Genomic DNA, 18,027 nt, shown 5'->3' on the forward strand with positions numbered 1-18,027 from the left:
GTGAGGCAAGTTCTCTGGGGTCAGCACACAAGTGGTAAAGGGGACCAGAGCTCTTGTTCAGCCTGGAGCCATCATCTTTTAACTGAGAGGGCAGTCCATTTGGTCTGGTTCTGACCTCCACCCTAAGTTTCAGCTATCTCTTCCCAGAAGACCCCACACCTAAAATAAAACATGTTATGTACGCATCTAGACCTCTCCCCCCCCCCCCCCCACTTCATTCTTACAGCCAAGAGTAAGGTTCTCTGAGAAGTAAAGATTCAATCCTTAACTTATTTTCTGATTCTTCCCTCTTCTCTCCTCTTCATGTTTCGGTTGCTGCCCCTCTGGTCTAAAGCACCACCCTCCTGGCCTCTGCTCCTGACTCACGTCCCTTCCCCTCCATTTTGTTCCACCTAGATCCCCATTAGTCACCCTAAATCATGGCTCTGAGAACTTGCCCTGCATACAAATCTTTAAAGACTCGGGTATTTCTTCAGTGCTGTACTCGGAGCACCAGGCAGCAATTGCCCCAAGCTGTTTGACTTCCCACTCTCTCCTTAGCCTCTGCGCTGTACTCTGAAGGTGCCCATGTTCATTCTACCTTCTCACCTTTATTGGGGCTGTTTCCCCTACCAAGTGTCTTCCTTCCTGCCTTGCTGAGCTCTTGATATAACTTAAGGCTCAATTCAGGCCCCATCTCTGTGAGGACTTCCTTGACCCCACTTATCTTTTCCTATTCTGAGCCGAAATATTAATTTTAATTATTTTTTACATTCTATCATTTATTTCACTTATTGCACACAAACCATAATAAGAACAATCAATTGAAGCTGGCCCAGAACTGGCTCAAATGATAGAAGTGAAGGACACTGAAAGTTATTATAACTGTATTCCATATGCATAAAAGTTAAGTAGAGATATGGAAGATATAAAAAGACCCAAAGTGAATTTCTTGACAATATCGAAGATTGTAAATACACTGGATGTGATTAACAATAGATTAGATATTGTGGAAACAACGATTAGTACACTTTAGGGCACAGCAATAGAAATTATCCAAAATGAGACACAGAGAAAAAAGAATGTAAAAAAATTGAAAATAGCATTAGTGAGGTATGGAATAACTTTAAGTGGCCAAATATACAGGAAAGCAAGGAGGATCTGGGGACAGAAAATATATGAAGAAATGACAGCTTAAAAATGTATAAACTATGAACCTACAGATCTGTGATAGTTATTTTTTTTAATGTTTATTTATTTATTTTGAGAGAGTGAGCACACAAGGGAGGGGCAGAGAGAGACAGAGAGAGAGAATCCCAAGTGAGATCATGACCTGAGCCAAAATCAAGAGTTGGAGGCTTAACTGACTCAGCCACCCAAACGCCCCATGATAGTTAGTTGTATATGTCAACTTGGCTAGGCTATGGTGCCCAGCTGTTTAGTTAAATGCCAGTCTAGATGTTGTTGTGATGGTATTTTTAAGAGATGATAACCTTTAAATCAGTAGACTTTAAGGAAAGCAGATTACCTCCTATAATGTGGATGTGCTTCATCCAATCAGTTGAAGACCTTATGAGAAGGAATTCTGCCAAGACTGCATGTAGGCTCAAGACTACAACACCAACTCTTGCTGGAATTTCTAGCCTGCCAAAGTGCCCTACAGATCTCAGACTTGGCAGTCCCCACAACTACGTGTGCCAGTTCTTTAAAATAAATCTCTATCTATCCATTTACACACACATACATCCAGTTGGTTCTGTTTCTCTGGAGAACTGTAACCAACACAAAATCCAAGAAGCTCGAGTAGCTCCAAGCACAAGAAACAAGATACATCAAAATCAAATTGCTTAAAACCAATGACAGAAAATCGTAAAAGCAGTCAGAAAAAAGACATGTTATATACAGAGAAATGAGGCAAGGATATAATGCAACATGTTATGTGCAGAGGAACAAAGACAAAGATACAATGCAAACAAGGGGACAATGGAGCAACATCTCTAAAGCACTCCAGCCTGGATGGCTCAGTCTGTTAAGCGTCCAACTCTTGGTATGGGTTTAGGTCGTGATCTCACAATCCATGGGTTCAAGACTCCCTTGAGGCCCCCACCCCCCTCCATCAAGACCCCCCCTTCCCCCATTAAGCACCCCCCCGCAGGTGAGCCCTGCTTAGGATTCTCTCTCTCTCTCTGCTCCCCTCGGCTCTCTCTCTCCCCCATCTCTCTCAAAATAAATAAATAAATAAATAAACTTAAAAAAAAAAAAGATAAAGTTTTTTTTTAATAAAAATTAAAAAAGTACTCCAGCAAAATTGTATGTCATAAGGTATATCCAGCGCAAACATCTTTCAAAAATGAAGGTGAAAATCAGGTATTTTCAGACATATGAAAGCTGAAAGAATTCATCACCAGTAGAACCATTGTAAAAGAAATGTTAAAATAAGAACTTTGGGGATGACTGGGTGGTTTAGTTGGTTAAACGTCTCAAAATAAGTAAATAAACTTAAAAAAAAAAAAAGACCTTTGGGCAGAAGGAAAGTGATACCAGATGAGAATCTGCATCTACACAAAGGAATGAAGAGCACTGGAAAATACCTTATTTCACCTTCATTTTTTAAAAAATTTTTTAGGGGCGCCTGGGTGGCTCAGTCGGTTAAGCGTCCGACTTCAGCTCAGGTCACGATCTCATACTCCGTGAGTTTGAGCCCTGCGTCGGGCTCTGGGCTGACGGCTCAGAGCCTGGAGCCTGCTTCTGATTCTGTGTCTCCCTCCCTCTCTGCCCTTCCCCCGTTCACTCTTCTGTCCCCTCTCCATCTCTTTCTCCTTCAAAAATAAATATAAACATTAAAAAAAAACTTTAACAAAGATAGTTTCCTGTTTAGACAAAAAAAATGTATTATGGGTTTTATAACATATATAAAAACATATATAAAAGTGATATACATGACAACAATAACAAAGACTGTGGGGTGACAACATAAAGTTCTTTTACTGTCATAAGTGAGTAAATGATATGATATATGATATACTATCATAAGTGAATGAATTGATACAATATCAATTGAATGTAGAATCTGATAATCTGAAGATGTATACTGTAAACTCTAGAGCAACCACAAAAATAATAAAACAAAGTTATAGCCAGTAAGCCAACAAAGAAGGTAAGATGGAATCAGAAAAAGTTACTCATTTTTTAAAAGGGAGAATAAGAGTGGCACCTGGGGGGCTCAGTTGGTTGACTGACTTCTGCTCAGGTCATGAGCCCATGCTTTGTGGGTTATAGCACCACATCAGGCTTTGTGCTGACAATGCAGTTTCCCTTTCTCTCTGCCCCAACCCCCCCAAAAGAAACAAACAAAAAAGAATCCTTAGTTGATTCTTTTTTTAAAAAAAGGTAGATTAAGAAGAAAAAAGGAACAAAGAATAGATAAGTCGAAAACATATTTAAGATAAGACTCAAACCTAAACGTTAATCATACAAAAATATGGTCTAAGCACTACAATTAAAAGGCAGAGATTATCCTAATAAATTAAAAAAGGCAAGACCCAATTATGCACTGCCTACAAGAAATAGTTTGTTTTTTAAATGTTTATTTGTTTTGAGAGAGACAGTGGGGGAGGGGCAGAGAGAGGGCAAGAGACAGAGAATTCCAAGCAGGCTCCGCACTGTTAGCACAGAGCCCAGTGCAGGGCTGGAACTCACGAACCATGAGATCCTAACCCAGCTGAAATCAAGAGTCAGACACTTAACCATCTCAGCTACCCAGGCACCCCAAGAAATATGTTAAAAATATAAATACACAAATAGTTTAAAGGTAAAAGGATAGAAAAGACATCCTCTGTCACACTAGTCAAAAGAAAGCTGGAGCAGTTATATTAATAACAGAGTAGATTTCAGAGCAAAGAATATTATTGAAATAAAGTAATTTCATAAATGATAAAGGAGTCAATTATTCAAAATACATAATCCTGAACATATATGCAACTAATAACAGAGCTTCAATATGTGAACCAAAAACTGATAGAACTTATGGAAGAAATAGACAACTCCACAAATATAGGTGAAGATTTTGATAACTCTCAATAATTGATAGAAAAAGTAGAAAACCAGTGAGGATACAGGAGACTTGAACAACTCTTGTAACCAACTTGAACTGATTGATATTTATCGAATGCTTCACCTTTCTTCACATTCCACCTTGCTTTCTTCAAACAAAGTAAAATACATATTGAAGTGCACATGAAACATTTATCAAGATAGACCATGGTCTAGGTCATAGAACAAGTCTTGGTAAATTTAAAAGGATTCAAGTCATACAAAGTATATTCTTAGACGACACTGACATTAAAGTAGAAACTAGTAACAGAAAGATCTTTGGAAAACCCCCAAATATTTAAAAATGAATATACTTTTAAATAGCCTATAGATCAAAGAAATCAAAAGGGAATTTGAAAGTATTTTGAACTCAATTAAAATGAAAACGCAATACACCAGAAGTTGTGGGATATTGTTAAAGCAATATTTGGGGGAAACTAACAGCACTAAATGCCTGTATGAAAAAAAAGAAATCTCTCAAATGAGTGACATCAGCTTCCACCTTAAGAAACAAGGAAAAGCGGGGCGCCTGGGTGGCGCAGTCGGTTAAGCGTCCGACTTCAGCCAGGTCACGATCTCGCGGTCCGTGAGTTCGAGCCCCGCGTCGGGCTCTGGGCTGATGGCTCAGAGCCTGGAGCCTGTTTCCAATTCTGTGTCTCCCTCTCTCTCTGCCCCTCCCCCGTTCATGCTCTGTCTCTTTCCGTCCCAAAAATAAATAAACGTTGAAAAAGAAATTAAAAAAAAAAGAAACAAGGAAAAGCAAACTACACCTAATCAAAAGAAAACAATAAAGATAAAAGCAGAAATCAATGGAACAGAACATAGAAAAACAACAAAATTATCAACTAGTGTTTGCTATTGCCAGGCATAGTATAGGAACTGAGCTTACAAATATGGTTCCATTCTTGAGGATCCAACTGTTGGGTTAGACGGACATCAGTTTGAAAAATAATCACATCAGAATGCTAATTATCATGATGAAATGCTCAAGGTGCTAATGCTTATGAGAAGGGGAAGTGAAGACAGTGGTTAAGAGTTCAGGTTCTAGGGGTGTCTGGGTGGCTCAGTCAGTTGGGCATAAGACTCTTGATATTCACTCATGTCGTGATCTCGAAGTTGTAGAATTGAGCACTGAGCTGGAAGCCTACTTGGGGCTCTCTTGCCCCCCCACCCCTCCTTCATGTGTGCTCATCCTCTCTCAAGATAAACTTAAGAGCTCAGGTTGTAGAGACCAAGACCTTCAAGTTTCACTCTGTGTGGCCTTGGGCAAATGATATAACCTTGATCTTGATTGTCTTCTTTTTCTATAACATGGATTTAATAAGATTCCCTGCATTGCATAGGGCTCTTGTAAGGATGAAAAAATGCCTAGTTCATGGCAAATCCTACTCAAATGTCAGGTACTATCATTAAGATGTGGGTCCCATCCATTAGAGGGAAAGACATACACAAAGATAGAAGAAATGGGGGTAAGGGAGAGGCATGGTTGAGGAAGGACTTTCACTCCCCAAAAAACTACTCATTTCCACTTTATTTTCCAGTGTTGAGTAAAACCAGGCACATGGGTATATAATTAATTACAACTGAAACTGAGGTTTTAGGGTGTAGTGGTTACATTAGCTTAATACCAAAAAGTGGTTTAAACCAGGTGGAAATAGTATTTTTTGAGGCATGATATAATATAGGTTGAGAATAGGTTCTGCAGTCAGTTGCCTTGCTCAGATGCATGCTCTGCCACTTACTGGCTGTATAACGTGGGCAAATTCCACATATCCTCCCAACTTCAGTTGTCCTCATCTGCTAAATGGGCACAGAGTACCTTCTTTATAGAGGTATGTGGAATATTAAATTACGTATGCACATCACTACACTGTCTTGTTTAAAGCTAGTAACATAATAGCTTATCATATTATGGTTTAGGAGTTAGGTTCGAATCCTGGTTCTGCTCCTTACTTAGATGATCTTGAGCAAGTTTCTAATCCCTTAATCTCTCCTGGAAAGATAGGGTTGGTTCTGAGGTAAGCCTGAATAGTAAGTGATGGTAGACTTTATTCATTCAACAAGATTTATTGGATACGATATCCCAGGTTGTTTGCTGTAATACTTAACAAGCTCATTGTACTTTTATGAGACTGTAAGCTTTTTACAAATGTTAACTCATTTAAATCTCACTAAAACCCCAAGAGGTAGGTACTTTTATCTATGGATGAGAAAATCGAGGCAGAGAGGTTAAATTGTTTGCCCAAGGTCGCGTGAGCAGCAATTGGTATTAGGATTCAAACCCAGACTGTCTCGGGACTCCCAAGTTTGCTAGGAATGCCTACTTGCAGAAAAAGCCCGCAGGCAGGTAGGTTACAAGAAGTTTGGCAGAAAGGGTGGGGCCTAGAAAACTGCCAACAGCTTTGCTTCAGCTACACTTTGGACATAAAGAGAAAAAAATGCACGTATTTCCTGCCCAGCAGGTTACCCGGCCCTATGCTGAGAATTTGTACTAAAAACTGTAAATCCCCAGGTTAGCTGTAGGAGGAAAAGAACACTTTTCATTTTACTGAGCACCTCCTGCACAGACTGCAGATGTGACAATGATACCAAAGAGGAGACTTTTGGCTATACAGGCTCCCTCCCAGCAAGTGTGCAAGAAGGGGATAGTTGCAGAGGCTGCTTCCTACTTGTGGGCTTAGGCAATCAGCCTGTTAGACTAATACCTCAGAATTGTGATGAATACATGCCAAAATGCTTAGAACAGTGCCTGGCAGAGGTAAGCATTGCAAGAACCCTTGTTCAAGATGACCTTTTAAGTTGGTACTCCTTAAAAATAAACCCATCAAGAGGCATCTGGGTGGCTCAGTGTCCGACTTCAGCTCAGGTTATGATCTGTTTGAGCCTGAGTCAAAGCTCTGTGTTGACAGCTCAGAGCCTGGAGCCTGCTTTGCATTCTGTATCTCCCTCTGCCCCTCTCCTGCACTCTCAAAAATAAGCATTAAAAAATTTAGTAGGCCCAGCAAGCTCTCCCAGATTCTCCACAATCATGGTTTAACTACCTCCAATTCTATCATCTGGGGCTCAAAGGAGTGAAGCAGTCTGCCTCGACATTCCAAAAATTTGGGCTAGGACTCAAATCATCTCTAATCTCCTCAATCACCTTGATGGCTTCTAAATGGGCAGGAGGCTGTTACAGTCCCCCTCCCCACTGTATGTTCATTTAGTCCCACCCAGGAACTAGACTCTACCTTCTAGATGGTTCCCATCCTTCAGGGCCTGGACTAGTTTCCAACGCTGGCAGTCAGTGCCTGTGCTTGACAAGATTTCCATTGTGACTCAGCCTCACATCATAAGCAGGATGACAATTCTCTCAGGCTGAAGTACACTACTTGGAACAATGGCAGTAGAGGCTAACTAGCTAACAGTGGTGGGATTTTGCCGTTTATGTCCAATCAGGTATTTGCTAAGGTTAACTTGCCTGTACTACACTGTGGGGAAACTGAAGATTAGGCTTGGTCTATCAGTAACCCAGATCTCCCGTCTAGTGGCCAACTGTAGTAGGTTGGTCTCTCACCTAATTCCTTAGGTGTCCTAAGCATTACCCACCTTTGAATGCAACCAGGAAGCTCTTCCCTGCACACTAGGGAACTGGTAGGAACCAACACATTTTCCCAAGTAAACAAGTGCCAGCATATACAAGACAAGCTCAGGGCCTTGTCAGTCATGTTTCCACATAAAAAAGAGCCACACAAATATGCAGTCATCTTTATTGTAATCCATAAGTACATCAGAAACACATGGATCAGGGTGCTGGGTGGCTCAGTCAGACTCTTGATTTCTGCTCAGGTCATGATCTCAGTTGAGGCTCCATGCTGATAGGGTAGAGCCTGTTTGGGATTCTCTCCCCCTCTGCCCCTCCCACATACTTGCTCTCTCTTAAATTAAGCTTAAAAACCTACTGTTCCCCCTTGAGTTTCCCTTAAGGGCAATTTTAAAAAGGGGTCAAATGTGCTCAAGCTTCTAAACCTCCAGGCTTAGCTTACAAAAACATTTATCATCCACTTCACCAACTGTCCCTGCCAAGTAAATAAAGTACCCCAAAGCATAAAGTGTCGACTGCCAATGTAAGGTGAGGCTCCTCTTCAATCCTAAATGAAAGCAAACAAAAAAGAGGATCAGACTCCTATTGAAGACCTCACTAAAAACTTTCCTTTTAGTTTTCATTAGATGTTTCCTGCATGGTTTGTCTCCTCAGTCATCGTCCACAGGACTCTGAGAAGCTGTAGGAATATGCAGGCGCAGACTCAAGGCCCGGCTTCATCTCCAACGTCGTGGAAAGGGACTGTACGTCACGGGGCAGAGCCCTATGCTCCCCTACGCCACCTGGACAGAGCCCGGGGAGAGTGACCTCCCGAGAGTATCCACGTTGGAATGACCAATTAAACAGCACCACCCTCAAAGTATTTAAGAGATTTCGTTTTCCTCCATCCCTTATTACACAAGTGAATTTGAGGTAAGCCTGTTTAAAAACCAGTCATTACTACTACCTTTCCCAAGGTTTATCTTATTCACTGACCTAGGAATATTCAGGTGCATATGCCCCCCTTCATTTCCATTGTCATGGAAAGGGTCTGTACCAGAGAATAAATCCTTGGCTCCCATGGACAGACTTTGGTTAAGCCACCCAAACGCAGTTTTTTCATTAGCAAAGCAGAAGTTTCTACCCCATCACACAACTAAAGATATGAAAATAATTTTTACTGGCTATAAAAGGCTATCTTCCCAGACATGAGCATAAATCTATGAAACTGCTGACATGCCAGCAAAAACGTCAAAGTTACTATCTGGATGTATTAAATGGCAAGAGCACATTCATGAAAAGGAACCCCGCTGGAATGATTAAATGTTGACAGGCAAACACTGGCAAGTCAGAAACAATTCTTACCCCAAATCCTTTGGTTTACTTACCCCAAATCAAATTATCTGGAATCCTGAGCAACTGCTGCAAAACAAGGTAGGTAAGAGAGCTTAATCCAGTAGAACAGCAGCTGATTAAGAGCAGAATTTTCTTTCATTTCCCATCAATCTAGCTCCAGATAGGGGGTGCTCTAAGAACTGTTTCCTGCATGGTTTGTCTCCTCAGTCATCGTCCACAGGACTCTGAGAAGCTGTAGGAATATGCAGGCGCAGACTCAAGGCCCGGCTTCATCTCCAACGTCGTGGAAAGGGACTGTACGTCACGGGGCAGAGCCCTATGCTCCCCTACGCCACCTGGACAGAGCCCGGGGAGAGTGACCTCCCGAGAGTATCCACGTTGGTCACTGTAATTTACTTAACTTGCAGACTACTGAGCTAGAAACAAGTTTCAACCAGCTGACGACTTCCCCAATTCCCCAGGTGAAACCTGAATTCCAAACGGGCAACGAAATTCGAGTTATCAGCAGTCTCATGCCAGTAATCTAAATGAACTGCCAACCAGATACCCCAAACCTATCTATAAATCCCAACAGGCGATTAGCACTACTGCCAGAAAAATGCAGAGCCGAGACCACAGTTATGCCTCGTTATGTATAAACCGATCTACAGTCGTGAAACCACCCTACATCACAAATCAACTAGCAGCAGGATTAAGATCCGTCCGTTTCGAAATCAATTCTGGAACTCCGATGGGGGTCAGAAATAAAATGTCTTCCGTGCAACTCCACCGCCTCCTAGGAGGCAAGTTAATAAACCGGCGATGGTCAATAGCGAGAGGGCGGGCCGCGCATTTAGCGTCCCGACGCGGGAGGTAACAGCCCTGGAGGTTTCCGCGCTCGCGCTCCTCCGCTATGGGTAAGACCCGCGCGCGGCTCGCAAGGCCTCCGCGGCCTACATTCGGCCCAGCCCCGCTGCACAAATAAGTGTAGTTAGCACAGACACCGCTGAGAAGAATCCTTTTAAACAGTACGATGTCCACAGGAAAAGCTGGTTGGCTGGCCTGAGAGACTAGACGTAGAGCTAACGAATCGAGCGGGTAAAGACACTCACCAACCCCAACACAGTGGCGCTTGCTTTCTCGAAAGGACCGAACAACCCGCAAGGCATCCTTATTTATACCTTCTGAAGCGCGTGTAAGTCAAGGTATCTCTATTGCGCCTGCGCCGTACCATGCGCAGTAAGGGAATCGGAAATTCGCTAAGGGTGCTGGGAATCCATTGCGACTGAAGCCTCCCCTCGCCCCCCACCTGGCTCGGCGGTTTCTCGCGATAATAGGCCCTTCGCGCTCGGGGAGCTTGCTGGGGAATGTAAATTAGAGAAACTGAGTTTAGAAGTATGTAGCCCGGTAAGTATGTGCTGAGTAGTAAATTTAATTGTCTGCAGTCAACTAACGTAGTCTGGAGAATGTACAGTTAAAGAAACTCGCCAATAAAAACACCCCACTTTGCCGTAATTGTATGCGAAATTGAAAAAGCCGTGTAGAGAAATGCAGAATCTCAAAAGTGATTGAATCTCCCCTGTCGCATCTGAAATAAACATTTGATAAATGCGCAGGTAAATAAGACAAATGCTTCTACAGGAATTGGCTAAAGTTAAAAGCCTCCTATACACAACAATGGATGTATTTAATACTGCTGAACTGTACACCTAAACATTAAAAAGGTAAATTTTACATTAAGTATATTTTAACACACGCTCACCTAATATAAAGAAGTAGGCAAGTAAAGAATCCTGAAGATACATATTACATATGAAATATTGCAAATGTGATAGAATTTTTTTTTTTTTTCAAGAGAGAGAGTGCAAGAGTGGGGTTGTGTAGCAGAGGGAGAGGGAGACAAAATCCTAAGTAGGTTCCACACAGTAGGAGCCGACTGGGGGCTCCACCCCATGACGCTGGGATCAAGACCTGAGCTGAAATCAAGGGTCAGTCTCTGAACCCACGGAGCCACCCAGGCACCCCTGTGATAGAATTTTGAATGTGATATTAAGCAAATAGATATTAGGTAAATTAACATGGAGCCATCACAGCCGGGCTACAATGAGTGGAAACATTTATAGTGTTCTTCCTTTAAGATTTTGTTCTGAGGGGCGCCTGGGTGGCGCAGTCGGTTAAGCGTCCGACTTCAGCCAGGTCACGATCTCGCGGTCCGTGAGTTCGAGCCCCGCGTCGGGCTCTGGGCTGATGGCTCAGAGCCTGGAGCCTGTTTCCGATTCTGTGTCTCCCTCTCTCTCTGCCCCTCCCCCGTTCATGCTCTGTCTCTCTCTGTCCCAAAAATAAATAAAACGTTGAAAAAAAAAATTAAAAAAAAAAAAAAAAAGATTTTGTTCTGAATACCTTACGTGCATTACTTACTATCACAGCAATTCTAGGACATTGGTATTATTACCTAGATTTTAAGATGTGAAACATGCCCAGGGAGATAGTTCTCAAAGCAAAGTTGTCACACCCAGGGGTCCCTGAGACTCTTCTGGAGGGGGCGGGGGGGCCCATGAGGTCAAAACTATCTCATAGTAATACTTAGGCTTTCTTTGCCTTTTTCACTGTGTTGACTCTGTACCATAAAGTGAAATGGATAAAACTGCTGGTCCGTTATTATGTTTTCAGGCCCTGTCACCAAACTGTAGCGGTATTGTATTCTTTATCATCACAAATTTACAGTTTAAAAAAAAGTCAGTTTAGGGGCACCTGGTGACTCAGTCGGTTGAGCGCCTGACTTCGGCTCAGGTCATGATCTCACGGTTCGTGAGTTCGAGCCTCTATCTGGCTCTGTGCTGACAGCTCAGAGTCTGGAGCCTGCTTCAGATTCTGTGTCTCCCTCTCTCTCTGCCCCTCCCCCGCTCACACTCTGTCTCTCACACACACACACATAAATAAACATTAAAAAAATTTTTTTTTTAAAGTCAGTTTCTGATTCTTAGAAAATAGGTGGTTGCCAGGGACTTGGGGTATGTGGAAAGGGGGAGGTGTTATTTAACAGGTACAGAATTTCAATTTGGCAAGATGAAAAAGTACTGCAAATCTGTTATACATCAGTGTGCATATAGTGACTACTGAACTGTATACTTAAAAGTGGTTTAAAAAAGGCCCACTTTATGTTTTTTTTAAAGTTTACTTATTTATTTTTTTACTAATCTCTATCCCCAACATAGGGCTTGAACTCACAACCCCAAGATCAAGAATCGTGAGCTCTACTGCCTGAGCCAGACAGCGCCACCCCTGTCACCCCCATCACCCCACCCCACCCCCACAAAGGCACATTTTATGTTCTGTGTTTTTCTACCACAATAATAAATCGTATCTATACCAAATTAAAAATAGCTTCCTCTAAGAATGCTGTTGATGAAGAAATAAAAGTCATTAATTTCATTAATTCTCAACCTTTGACTATGCATCTTTTTAATATTAAAAAAATTTTTTTTAACGTTTTATTTATTTTTGAGACAGGGAGAGACAGAGCATGAACAGGGGAGGGTCAGAGAGAGGGAGACACAGAATCTGAAACAGGCTCCAGGCTCTGAGCTGTCAGCACAGAGCCCGACGCGGGGCTCGAACTCACAGACCACGAGATCATGACCTGAGCCGAAGTCGGCCGCTTAACCGACTGAGCCACCCAGGCGCCCCAAAATTTTTTTTAATGTTTGTTTGTTTTTGAGACAGAGCATGAGTGGGGAGGGGCAGTGAGAGAGACACACACACAGAATCCAGAGCAGGCTCCAGGCTCTGAGCTGTCAGCACAGAGCCCGACGTGATGTTCAAACCCATGAACTGTGAAATCATGACCTGAGCCGAAGTCAGACATTTAACCAACTGAGCCACCCAAGTGGCCCTCTTTTTAATATTTTGTGTGATAAAGTGAGAAGTACACATAAAGTACTTTGGGGTCTGCAAAAGTAGAGCATTTGTCTCCAGGAAAAGCACTTCTATGATTGTTTTGAAATAGCCACATCTTTTTCCTGAAATACCATTTTACTTGAAAGAATGGCTGACATCTTTACCAACTATATATCTGTGTGGGATTGGATTTTCTTCATTTACTTCAGCCAAAACAATATATAGCAACAGATTGAATACACGAGGAGATATGAGAATTGAGCTGTCTTCTATTAAATCAGACATTAAAGGGGCGCCTGGGTGGCTCAGTCGGTTAGTGTCCCACTTTGGCTCAGGTCATGATCTCGTGGTTCGTGGGTTCGAGCCCCGTGTCGGGCTCTGTGCTGACAGCTCAGAGCCTGGAGCCTGCTTCGGATTCTGTGTCTCCCCCTCTCTCTGACCCTCCCCCGTTCATGCTCTGTCTCTCTCTGTCTCAAAAATAAATAAACATTAAAAAAAAATTAAAAAAAAAATCAGACATTAAAAAGATTTGTAAAAAAATGTAGAACAGTGCCACTCTTCTCCCTGATTATTTCTGGAAAAGTTATTTTTCATAAAAATCCATTATTAATGTTAACATGTAATGGGTTATTATTTTGAAATGTATTATATTTCATTATATTATAATTAATTATATAAATTATATATTTAAAATTTTTCCCAGTTTTAATTGTAGTACAGTAAGTATCAATAGAAGTCACACACAGATACAAAAGTTCTTGGGGGTTCTGAATAATTTTTAAAAATTTCCAAAACCAAAATGTTTGAGAACCAGTTTACATTTTTTTTTAACGTTTATTCATTTTTTTGAAGACAGAGACAGAGCATGAGTGGGGGAGGGGCAGAGAGAGAGGGAGACACAGAATCCTAAGCAGGCTCCAGGCTCTGAGTTATCAGCAAAGAACCCTATGCGGGGTTTGAACCCATGAGCCATGAGATCATGACCTGAGCTGAAGTCGGATGTTTAACAGACCAAGCCACCTAGGTGCCCCAAGAGAACCAGTACTTTAAAAGAAAGAAGACACGTCAGGCTCTGGGCTGATGGCTCGGAGCCTGGAGCCTGCTTCCGATTCTGTGTCTCCCTCTCTCTCTGCCCCTCCCCCATTCATGCTCTGTCTCTCTCTGTCTCAAAAATAAATAAACGTTGAAAAAAAAATTTTTTTTAAAGAAAGAAGACAAATAATTCTGCTCCTGCTCCTTCCCCGGCCATATTACCAGTATTCAGCTCCTTTTTCAATCCCTCATTCAACATTTATTTAGTGGATATGATTTATCTGCTAGGCATTGTGCTAGACAATGATGACTCTGATATGAAACTTTTTTTAAAACATTTTATTTTTTAAAGTATTTATTTTGGTAGAGAGAGAGAGAGCGAGCACACAGGAGAGGAGCAGAGAGAGAGAATCCCAAGCAGGCTCTGCACTTGTCAGCGGGGAGTGTGACATGGGGCTCGATCCCACAATCCTGGGATCGTGACCTGAGCTGAAACCAAGAGTCGGTGCTCCAGTGACTGAGCCACCCAGGTGCCCCAAGATTTTATTTTTAAGTAATCCTTACACCCAAGTGCAGCTCAAACTTAAAACCCCTGAGATCAAGAGTTGCAGGCTCTACCAACTGAGCCAGCCAGGTACTGACTCGACATGAAACACTTCTGTCTGCGAGAGCCCACAGTAGGAGAAATAGACATGCCAGCAAATTATACTATCACTTGATGAATGCTGTATTCTGAGAACACAGAGGACAGAGCAACTGAACAATCTGCTCAAGGCTAAAGGAACTTTCCTAGGAGTTAAAATTTGACCTCAAACTTGAAGGGGTGGAGTAAAGGAGTGGAGTATGGATGATGACAGCATTGCAGGCTGAGGAACTAGCAGGACTACGGTCTCCTGGGAAGGGAAAGAAGTCAGCTTGATGAGGTCCACTGAAGGGAGAAGGTGCCTGCACTTTTCACGAGACCAGCAAGTAGGCAAAGGCTGAATTATAAAATATGTTGCAGTCCAGGCCAAAGAGTTAAAATTTTATCTTGCAGGCAGCTAGAGATCAATAAGTTTTGAAGTAAAGGATTGCTGTGACCAGCTTTGCATTTTAGAAAGGTAACTCTAAGCAGTGACAGAGCACGCAGCAGGTGGTGAGGACATGCGCGCCCTTCCTCCTTCCTCTTTCTAGACTCCATCTTTGTGGTTGCAGCTGCAGTGGCCGTAGTTCAGTCACCGACGTGCAGCTCTTTGCGCCCAGGAGCTACACACCCTCAAGGTGACCGGCCAGGAGACAGTCGCCCAGATCAAGGCTCATGTAGCCTCTCTGGAGGGCATCACTCCAGAAGATCAAGTCGTGGCTCCTGGCAGGCACACCCCTAGAGGATGAGGCTACCCTGGGTCAGTGTGGAGCGGAGGCTCTGACCACTCTGGAAGTAGCCGCATGCTTGGATGGAAAGTCCGTGGTTCCCTGGCCCATGCTTGGAAAGTAAGAGGGCAGACTCCTAAGGTGGCCAAACAGGAGAAGAAGAAGAAGAAGAAGACAGGTCGAGCCAAGCGGTGGATGCAGTACAACTGGCCAACCGGCGTTTTGTCAATGTTGTGCCCACCTTTGGAAAGAAGAAGGGCCCAATGCCGACTCTTAAGTCTGTTGTAATCCTGGCTTTCCCCAATAAAGCCACTTAGTCCAGAAAAAAAAAAATAGAAAGGTAACTCTAGTGGCAATATTGGAGGATAGATTAGAGAGATCAGAGGTCATAAAGTCCCATTAAATTCTTTTGGCTTTGAACTTGGATGGTAGACAAGGCAAGAGGAGATACAGGAATCAAGAGACATTTCAGAGGCAGAGAATGCACAGAACTTACTGTCCCACTGGACCTGCAAAGAGGGGAACTTGCAGATAATAACAAAGTATCAGGCTTAGGAGAGTAAACATGTGGTGGTCGCTAACTCTGATGATTGAGAAAGCAGGCTGTGAAGGTAGACAGTAAGGTCCATGTTGGAGGTACACAGAAGTTACCTTGGGGACATTTGGGTGTATAGATGTCCAAAGGGCAACTGGATGTAGGGTTGGAGTCCAGCACAAAATCTGAGTTGCAGACAAAGATTTTGAAGTTGTCAGAGTAAGAGTGGTGGCTGATGTCACCTTGGGAGAACAGGGAATGAGAAGACATGAAAACCCATTTGAATGGCATGCTGGGAAGGAGCCAGCAGGGCAGAGAAAGCATGGTCAGAGAACTGAGAGACAGCAGTGTCTGAGACGCCAAGGAAGAAGTTTGGAGGACTTAGGACATGGCCAAAGCGTCAAAAGCTGCAGACTAGTCAAATACATTAAGAGCTGAAAACAGAGTTTGGATGTGGCAGTTAACTGAGAAGTTGCTGGTGGCCTCAGGCAAAGCCATTTTAGTTTGGATTTAGTTTAGATTTTAATGAGTTGAGTGACTATGGCTGTAGAAATGGAAAACCAGGTATACGGACCAGAGGTTACAAGCCAATGTCAAGAAGCCTATTCAGTTTACATCTACATCACTTCTTTTTTTCTGCACCTGTCACTCATTTAGCTCAACTGCTTGGACTGTACAGGGAATGCGAGGTGCTTAACATTAGAATAGATTATGTGGAGGGAGTGTAGGAAAAGCTGGAGGTAGGGCGATAGGTTTAAGAGAAAGATAAGGGAAGACTGTTTTTTCCAGGGGTGGTGGATAGGAAGGAGATAAACACTGACTGAATGAGTGAATGAATGAATGAATGGTGGAGCGTGTGTGCCTCTTCAGTACCAGATGGAGGAAAACTGAGGGTGTTTGTCCCTGTCCAATGGCCTCTGTGCTTTCTTGGGGGAAGAAATTAATGGTATCCACACAAGAGACCGATGAAACAAGTGGCCCAGATTGCTGGTGGTTCCTGCTCTACCCTAGAGCCTCCTGGAGCTGAAATTGGTGGTTCAGGCTGGGTTTTGGTTTCAGGGCTTGGCTTTCCTTTGTGGAACGTTCTTATCTCTCAACGGTACGCTTCCTATCCCATCTCCTCCTATTCAATATCCACTGCGTTTGCCCTTTCTGAAAGTGTGTTTTCAAACTTTTGTTTCCAGCTGCGGTCCCCCCTCTCCTGGGCACACTAATCTAAATCTACAAGGACCGTAAATTCATTCATCATTTCAGCAAACACTGAGCAACGTGCACCTTCAAAACACCCTTCTGTAGACAATGCTTAACCTCAAAAGAGAGATGGCAACTTGAGACCTCTTCGGAGCTCAGTGGGGTTTGGTCTTTGGAGGGCAAGAGAAGGAAACTCTGGGAGCTGGTGGAACCCAATGACATGGACAGTTGTGACTCATGGTTTCTTTGAACTCTTGGTAAAGGGTGGTGTACTAATCAAAGCCAGTCTCTGAAGTGACAAGAGGAAAGTGAGTCATTTGGTGAGGCTACAGGGATTGAAACTGGGCTGCTTGCCAGAGGAGTACATGAGGTAGGAGCTGTCCTGCTATGCTGTCAGCCTCAAGTCTATTTCCATGGGGTCCACACACAGTAAGTCCTTGGAGGGACAATCGACTGGGATGCAATTGCCTGTCCCTGAATATACGCAGTGGATACATAATTTGCTTTGACCTTTGGGAAGCAACTTCACCTCCCAGGTTCTTTTTCTCCTTACCTCCCAAATTAGGGGTGGGATAAATAGGATAAAGGACCCGGTGCCATACCACGGGGGCGGGTGGTGGTGGTGGTCACAGTTGACTTTTTGTCATATGTGTGCACAGACAGACACAACATGACTGACCTTACCTCTGGCTACACTTAATAATGTTAGTATTATTTCTCCCCCTCATATACTTCTTTTAGGGCATCTAGTAGTATTTTACGTACCATTTATAAGCTAGCTTAAATCTTTTGGAATAAGGTAGAACGTTAAAAAACAACAAACACTTCAGGGGCACTGGGTGGCTCAGTTGGTTAAGTGTCCAACTTTGGCTCAGGTTGTGATCTCACAGTTTGTGAGTTTGAGCCCCGCGTCAGGCTTTGTGCTGACAGCTCAGAGCCTGGAGCCTGCTTCCGATTCTATTTCCCTCACTCTGTCCCCCTCCCCCACTCACACTCTGTCTCTCTCCCTCTCAATAAATAAATAAATAAATAAATAAAGCACTTCATACCAGAA

The 18,027-nt window shown here is 43.0% G+C and overlaps 1 long non-coding RNA gene, 2 other non-coding genes and 1 pseudogene across 4 annotated transcripts; 1 reads left to right on the top strand and 3 right to left on the bottom strand.

Annotated features, from left to right (window-relative positions):
- Positions 1-7,806: 7,806 nt before the first annotated feature.
- Positions 7,807-10,118, bottom strand: LOC124515115 (uncharacterized). 2 transcript variants are annotated; one of them, XR_006962741.1, is made up of 3 exons: positions 10,081-10,118; positions 9,022-9,221; positions 7,807-8,201 (listed from the first exon to the last, which is right to left on the bottom strand). It is a non-coding gene; the product is annotated as an uncharacterized LOC124515115 (long non-coding RNA). The 2 variants fall into 2 exon arrangements; XR_006962740.1 differs by lacking the exon at positions 10,081-10,118 and having other exon boundaries at positions 9,022-10,065.
- On the bottom strand, positions 8,279-8,483 carry LOC124516795 (small nucleolar RNA SNORA73 family). Its single transcript, XR_006963186.1, has one exon. It is a non-coding gene; the product is annotated as a small nucleolar RNA SNORA73 family (small nucleolar RNA).
- Positions 9,167-9,371, bottom strand: LOC124516796 (small nucleolar RNA SNORA73 family). Its single transcript, XR_006963187.1, has one exon. It is a non-coding gene; the product is annotated as a small nucleolar RNA SNORA73 family (small nucleolar RNA).
- A 4,426-nt stretch (positions 10,119-14,544) lies between the features above and the next one.
- LOC124514382 (FAU ubiquitin-like and ribosomal protein S30) lies at positions 14,545-15,580 on the top strand (annotated as a pseudogene).
- Positions 15,581-18,027: the final 2,447 nt, after the last annotated feature.

This window comes from Lynx rufus, unplaced genomic scaffold, assembly GCF_022079265.1.
Source record: "Lynx rufus isolate CCGP_SWC_20201006 ecotype Redwood Valley unplaced genomic scaffold, mLynRuf1.p SCAF_2, whole genome shotgun sequence".
Classification (NCBI taxonomy): Eukaryota; Metazoa; Chordata; class Mammalia; order Carnivora; family Felidae; genus Lynx; species Lynx rufus.